We start from the raw sequence: 7,660 nt of genomic DNA, 5'->3' as shown, positions 1-7,660 counted from the left end.
TGGAAGAAAATTGCGTTGTCAAATAATGTGCCTAAGTGTAGCATTCGGAGCAACCAATCGACGCAAAAATTTAGGATAGAAATTGATAATAATTGCCTTAGTAGAAGATATGCTTGAGGACAAGTACATATCTAAATTTGGGGGTGTGATAACTTGTAGAAATACAAGTTATTTATGCTACCTTATTTAGATATTGCAGTTAAAAGAGAGAAAATATACGTCGATTGTATGAAAATTGGCTAGGAAATATAAGAATTATAAATTATCGCCAATACACCCACTGACACCATCGCGATGGTAGGAAAGGATATTTTAAGTCTATTTTGCAAGAAATCAAGTCACCGCTTGCGATCAAGGCTCAAAGAGAAACTAAACAACGCATCTCTGTCACATTGCACCCGTCAATCAATACTAAAGAAACGATCAATGCAATGACGGCGCATGCGACAGTTGATCCAGAGCTTAACTTCAACCGCATGCGGTAATAAAAGAAACACCGAATGCAAGCACAAGATCGAAAGATGCAAATGAGCAATGTAATTGCAGAGGATTCTAACACGTGTACAGCTAACCGTTGTGCATTTTTTACGGATTCATTGCATAACAGAAGGAATATTTATTCCACCATTTTCGGAGCTGCCATAACAATAAAGTGGGGTACACACTGCAAAGAGTCAAAGTCTTCATCTATAAATACCCTCAGAGAATTCGCTAAAAGAGATACTTGATACAAGGTATTTTGATATTTATATATTAAGAGAGAGGCTGGTCTGAGTGCTGATCGGAGAAGATCCGGGAAGAAAAGAGACAAGGGCGAGAGGTGAGTCTTACAGAAAATCATTCCAAATCCCCGTCGCGAAGCTTTGTACCTAGATCAATTCTACCAGACGAGCAAGCCTGAGAGGGAGGCTCTTCTGACCATTCAATCCATACGCTGGCAAGCGATTTCTCCATCCAGATCTGTGTCAAGATGTTGGCACTCTTCTGTATTTGTTTCAATCTCTATCATCAATTGTATCTCATCTTCTTAGTCTAAATCGTTCACATCATGTATCAGACGCTTGATTCTATAATTAAATGTCATGATCATTCTCATCTCCATATTTTTGTCTACTGCCCTTCCTCTATGAATCGTTTTCTCCACGATGTTTTCTTAATCCCTTGGTAATTAGAATGCATTAAACAAGTAAATTAATCTGTGCTAAATAAATAAATATGTTTAGCTAAAGTATGCTAGATGGCATCTTCACCTGTGAGAGCAAAAGTGAAGATGTCATTCTGATCTGTCGAGAGAAGGTTAGAAGAATGTGTTAACTAAAGCAAGAAATACTTCCAGAGATGGAAGCAACCTTGGATTCATTATGTTCATCCCTATTTCACCACAGAGATGTGGAAAACGCAGCCGATCACCGAGAGGTGTACGCCAAGGGAAAGCAGAACCGTGGTTATATCTTTAATGCAATTAATGAACTTGCGATGTTTGTACTAGTTATCTTTCCTATTTCTGTTTCATACATAAAGCCTTGCCACCCCATAACACGATTCTTTGTATAATCTTCACAGTCAGTCTCAATCTCGGTATCATGTATCATGTAACCTATATCTTGTATCATCATAGCTTAGGTTTACTTTTATCGCATTTACTTTATTATTGCAATTTATGTTTATCGCACAATTTTACTTTATCGCACTTTAAATACCTGTACACACTTTTATTAAATTGAAAAACCCCCGATCGCATATATCACGAATGTAATGCATTTAACCTAAAACAATCCCTGTGTTCGACCTCGGATCACATCGAGAAACTTACGGTAGAATTATACTTGGTTCCAACGCATAGCATACTACAAGAACATTCACGAATAACGCATAACTAGAAGTAGTATCGCATAAAGAAAGTATGTCTGAATAAGTATAACACAGCATCCACATTCCATGTCTATCCCAAGTCATCAAGTTTATGGTAACATGAGCTTGTATGATTCATCATTCATCCCCATCCATCTGCTTATTTAGAATCATCGCATTGTAAAGCTTGTCAAATTTATATGCATCCATGCATTGTATGACATAAGATAAGAACATCCAATTCTATGCCCCAATAGTAAGATGACTAAACGACCTTTTACTGGAAAAGGTTATAGAGTCAAAGAGTCTCTTGAGTTAGTACATTCTGATCTTTGTGGTCCTATGAATGTGCGAGATCGAGGTGGATATGATTATTTTATCAATTTCACTGATGATTACTCAAGGTACGAGGATAAAGGGCAGAAATGCACGTTGTTACAGTGCTAAGTTATTAAACAATACAGGTTTGCATTGATAAAATATGTTAGATTGCGTCCAAAAAGCATTAAGTTCATAACATTGCGGTCGCATGCGATCATCGCAAAAAAATAAACTTTTATATTTTGTGTAGAATATGCGTTGACGCAAGACGGAAAGTGCAATCACAAGAAATCAATGGTTGAGCGCAGCATTACCACAAGGCTTTACGGTAATTTGTGCTCGCAAACATCTGCTCAAGAAGGATTGCCGCATAGAGCTGGCGTTGACGCAAGACGAAGATGCACCCATCATATTAGGACGACCATTCCTCTCGACCGGTCGTGCTCAAATTGATGTGCACAAGAGGGAAATCATACTGAACATCAATAGGGAAAAGTGCCGGATTAAGGCAGACAAGATTCCGAAAGATCGAGAAAAGAAGAAAAAGCCTCCATGGATGTGAAAAGCCCAGCTTGGAATAAGTAGTCCCTGAGTTACTATATGACTCAACGTCATCAGGGACGCAATCCTTTTAAATATCCTTTCTCTGAATCAATACTTCATGAACTTTTATCTTTTTGTTATTATCGTTTATCTGTCTGCATCCTACTTCTTTATATTAAAAAAAAAGTAAAAGATTTTGTCTTGTTTAAAATTATTTGACCATCTCGATGTTTTTCTTTGCAAATGATCAAGGTACACGATTGCGGAGGCACTGCACGAAGATGCAACTACTTTATTCCATCACCGCAACCCAAAGGAAGTATATCGCCGCAAAGCGAGATGCGTCAACAAAAATTGTGGGCGATGGCGCAAATTTGGAGGTTGTATTTTTTCCTTCACTTTATTCCAAATTCTGCACTTTCGCATCACATTTTAATTTTGAAAGTCTTATCACCGCATCCTTTTTTATTACCGCAATCATCTAACATTGATGAATTTAGTAAGTCACCATATGCTTTCTCTTTGCCAATTATGGTTTCAATAATGAAACACATGCTTCTATTTTTTTTTTCATATATACTAGAGTCAACTTAATTTTCGGATAGTCACCTCATGAAATATTTCTAGAAGTTAGAGGTCTGCTAGCTTTCTTTCAAATTGACCCTTTACCAAACTTCCTAAGAACATCGCATGACTTCTTTCAATTTTTTGGCAATGAGGACATTGCCGCATTTTAAATTTGGTGGTGAGGTATTTATTTTCGACCTTGCTATTGGGAGGAAAATTTTGAGAATAACAACTCCACTGTCAACACAATGGGGAAACCTATGTTGATAAGAGTTGAGTTGTGAAGGGCAGTTACCCGTAGTTAGATGTTTGCATGACACACGTGGGGACAAGCCAAAACAAAAGTAAGTCACCAGGATCAACGCATCAATAAATGACCACAACTCCACTATCAAGTAGGTATGAGTTTAGTCTGAGAAAGAGCGTCTTGCTCGTAGTTGGATGTCCGCATGACACACATGGGGGCAAGCCAAAACGAAGGCGAGGCATTTGGATCAGCACAAGGTCAGAAAAAAAAATAACAATGTCAAAAATATGCAAGCATAAAAATCATTTAACACCTCAGTGAAAAAAATTTTAAAATAAATCATGCGATATCCTGGAATTTAGTAAAGTCATTTTGAAGGTTAAACTTGCGGTCCCTAGATCTTAGAAATATTTTAAGAGGAAACTTAAATAAGAATTGGGAAAATTTTGGTGTATAGGATTTGAATGAAGTATCCTTGAGAAATCTAGAAAAAGAGATTGCAGTCGACATTTTAAAGAAAATCTTTAGTTTATGCTTGAGGACAAGCATTGTTTAAATTTGAGGGTGTGATAACAGACATAAATACACATTATTACAGTGCTAAGTTATTAAACAATGCAGGTTTGCGTTGATAAAATATGTTAGATTGCGTCCAAAAAGCATTAAGTTCATAACATTGCGGTCGCATGCGATCATCGCATCAAAACAGTTAACTTTTGTATTTTTATGCAGAAAATGCGTTGACGCAAGACGAAAAGCACGATCACAAGAAATCAATGGTCGAGCGCAGCATTACCGCAAGGCTTTGCGGTGATTTGTGCTCGCAAACATCTGCTCAAGAAGGATTGTCGCATAGAACCGGCGCAACTTGGTGGGCGCATCTGGGTGAAAAGCATAATTAATCACGATGGGACAGAAAGCTGATGACAGTCGAATCTAAATTAAGTTGACAAGCCACTAACGATAACAAGTACACTCAGCTTTTTGGTGACAAATATTCGGCGCATCAGTCAGAGAATTAAAGTCATCTCATCTGTGCAATCATAAGAGAGAAGCCATCTTTCACCTCGAAGCTCTATAAATACCGAAGGCAACCTTCAGAAAAGGGGTTCAACAAGTTCAGAGAGTTAGAGAATTTTCCCTTAGATAGAATAGCCTTGTTCTTAGTTTTTCTTTTGTTTTAAGGCAGAAGCGAGAGAAGCGAGATTGTGCTGATAGATTATTCCAGTGAACTTGGGAGAGTTCCGGAAGCGTCAAGATCAGAGAGAGGGCCAGCTTCTGCAGAAGCAAACATATCTTTTGAACAGAATAGAGTTGACAGTGTAAAGGCCTTAGGAAGCAAGGGATTGCTACCAGGCTCTCTATCCTTATCTTCCATTGTTATTTTGTACTCAAACTTATCTATAGAAATGGAATTTACTTTTTTATATCTGTTCACTCTTTGTTTATTATGCATGAGTAACTAAATTTGTCGAATGGGTTGAGAAGTACTCAGCTAGCATAACTGAGGATCTTCATTCTATGTGATTATCTTGTATTATGTATGCTTCATTCGTCCATTAGAGATACTCGGGAGGGTAGTCTAAGGATAGGATCTAGGCTTGGGAAAGTTAGGTTAGAATCTAGGCTCAGAAGAGTTAGATTTGAACGCATAATCAAGAGATAGAAACTTAGAAATAAGCACTGTTTGCTATTAATGCGTCGCATGCATCCTAGAGATAGGATACGATTGTGTGCAGTCACCTTGTCTTTGTGTGCATCTTGTATCATCGCATAGGAAAAGGGTAGCGACTTAGGAATAAGCTTTATGGACATCATTGCATTGAACACATGCGTCCTAGGACTAGGAGCACCGCATTTGCATTGGAAAATCTCTGTTGTTGCATGAATGTATCATGATCGCATAGTTTGACACATTCCCAGGAAACGCTAACTAAAGACTTTCTCAACCCGTTCCTCCGCATACTCAGCGCATCTACCGCATAATCGACCTTTTCTCAAATCTACCGCATTTATTTATTTTATTATCGCAAATAACAACCCAAACAACTATTTGATTTCTTTGTTACCGCAAAGTCTTCTTGAAAAATTATCACCGCATACTGTTTTCCCAAGTCCCTCAGTTCGACTCTGGACTTACCAGGAAACTCAGTAGGGTTTATACTTAGATTCCACTGAGAAAACTTGTTGCTCAACGCATTTCCTTCACTGCATTTCATCCATAATTTCACCTCATAAAATAACGCATCATAAGGGTATGTTTATCTTATGCAACGGAAGTCTGAATCCTTTGAAAAGTTCAAAGAGTTCAAGGCTGAAGTTGAAAACGCATTAGATAGACGGATTAAAACACTTCGATCAGATCGAGGTAGAGAGTTTTTAGACTCGACATTCCAGGACTATTTGATAGAACATGGAATCGTTTTTCAACTCTCAGCGCCGGGTACACCTCAGTAGAATGTGATAACTTGTAGAAATACAAGTTATTTATGCCACCTTATCTAGATATTACGGCCAACAGCTAGTAATTATGCGCCAATTGAAAATTAGCCTAGTATTGCAATAATTATAAATGTTTGCGATTACATCCACTAACACCAAAAAGATGGAAAACAAGGCGAACTTTACTCTGTTTTGCAGGAGACCAAGTCACCGCTTGCGCTCAAGGCTCATGAGAGACTAATCAACGCATCTCTGTCACATTGCGCCCGTCAATCAACAATGAAAAGACGAATACCGCGATGGTGGCACAATGGGACAATCGATCCGAGAGCTGTGTTTCAACTGCATGCGATAATAAAAAAAAACACCGCATGCGAACCTATGATCGAAAGATGCAGCTGAGCAACGCAAAAGCAGAGGATTGAGACACGTGTACAACTAACGGTTGCGCAAAATTGATGGTCTGATTGTATAAAAGAACGAATAATATTCCTCCATCTTCGGAATTACCATAACCATGAGTGGGGACCACAAGGCCAGAGTCAAGGATCTGCACCTATAAATACCCTATTGATTTCAGAGAAAAATATGCTACTTGATACGAGGCTAAGTGCTACTAGATTCTGAGCTGAGTGCTTAAGAGAAGAAATCTGGGAAGACGAGATAAGACCGAGAGGTGAATCTCAGATCCAACCTGCCAAACACCTGATCGGAAGCTCTGTGCAAAGATCCCTACTACCGGTAGAGCAAGCCTGAGAGGGAAGCTCTTCCTATCATCAAATCCATCCTATCCGGCAAGCAGATCTCCATCGAATCTGTGTCATGACATTGGCACTATTTGTATCTGTTCTATCTCTCTTTCATTGTGTAATTCATGTTTTCTTTATCTCTTCATTCACACACCATGTATCAAATGCTTAGTAGAAATATTAAATGTTTTGATAAATTCCATTTACCATTTTATGTCTATTTCCGTTCACCCACCAATCACTTTCTCCATGATATCTTCTTAATCCTCCGATGAGCAATATGAATCACTAAGAACTTAATCTGTATTAAAGATATAAAATACGTTTAGCTAAAGCATGCTAGACGGCATTTTCACCTGTGAGAGCAGAAGTGAAGGTGTCATTCTGATCTATCGAGAGAAGGTCAGAAGAATGCGTTAACTAAAGCGAGTAGTACTTCCAGACATAGAAGCAACCTTGCGTTCATTACGTTAGTCTCTGTTTCACCATAGACATGTGAGAGTGCGGCCGATCATTGAGAGGTGTGCGCCAAAAGAAAAGGGGAACAGTATTTGTACCTTCAATCCAATTAAGAACTTGCGTTGTTTATATTATTTATCTTTCTCTTTCTATTCTGTTCATAAGACTTGTCGTCGCATCCCATGTCTTTGCATAACTTTCACAGCCAGCCTTAATCCCAGCATCTAGTACATGTAGTCTGTATCTTGTATCATCTAGTTTAGGTTTACTGTCTTTTTATGTTTTTATCGCATCTTTACTGTTTTCCTTTATTTTATTGCAATTTATATACTTGTAAAAACACACTTTTAAGGATTGAAAACCTGGTCGCATGTATCATGAACGTACTGCAATAATCTAAACCAGTCCCTGTGTTCGACCTTGGATCACACCGAGAAACTTGCGGTGGAATTATACTTGGTTCCATTGTAAGGAAACTTGT

The sequence above is a fragment of the Benincasa hispida genome, chromosome 12, assembly GCF_009727055.1.
Source record: "Benincasa hispida cultivar B227 chromosome 12, ASM972705v1, whole genome shotgun sequence".
NCBI classification, from domain to species: domain Eukaryota; kingdom Viridiplantae; phylum Streptophyta; class Magnoliopsida; order Cucurbitales; family Cucurbitaceae; genus Benincasa; species Benincasa hispida.
This window is presented reverse-complemented; position numbering follows the sequence as displayed.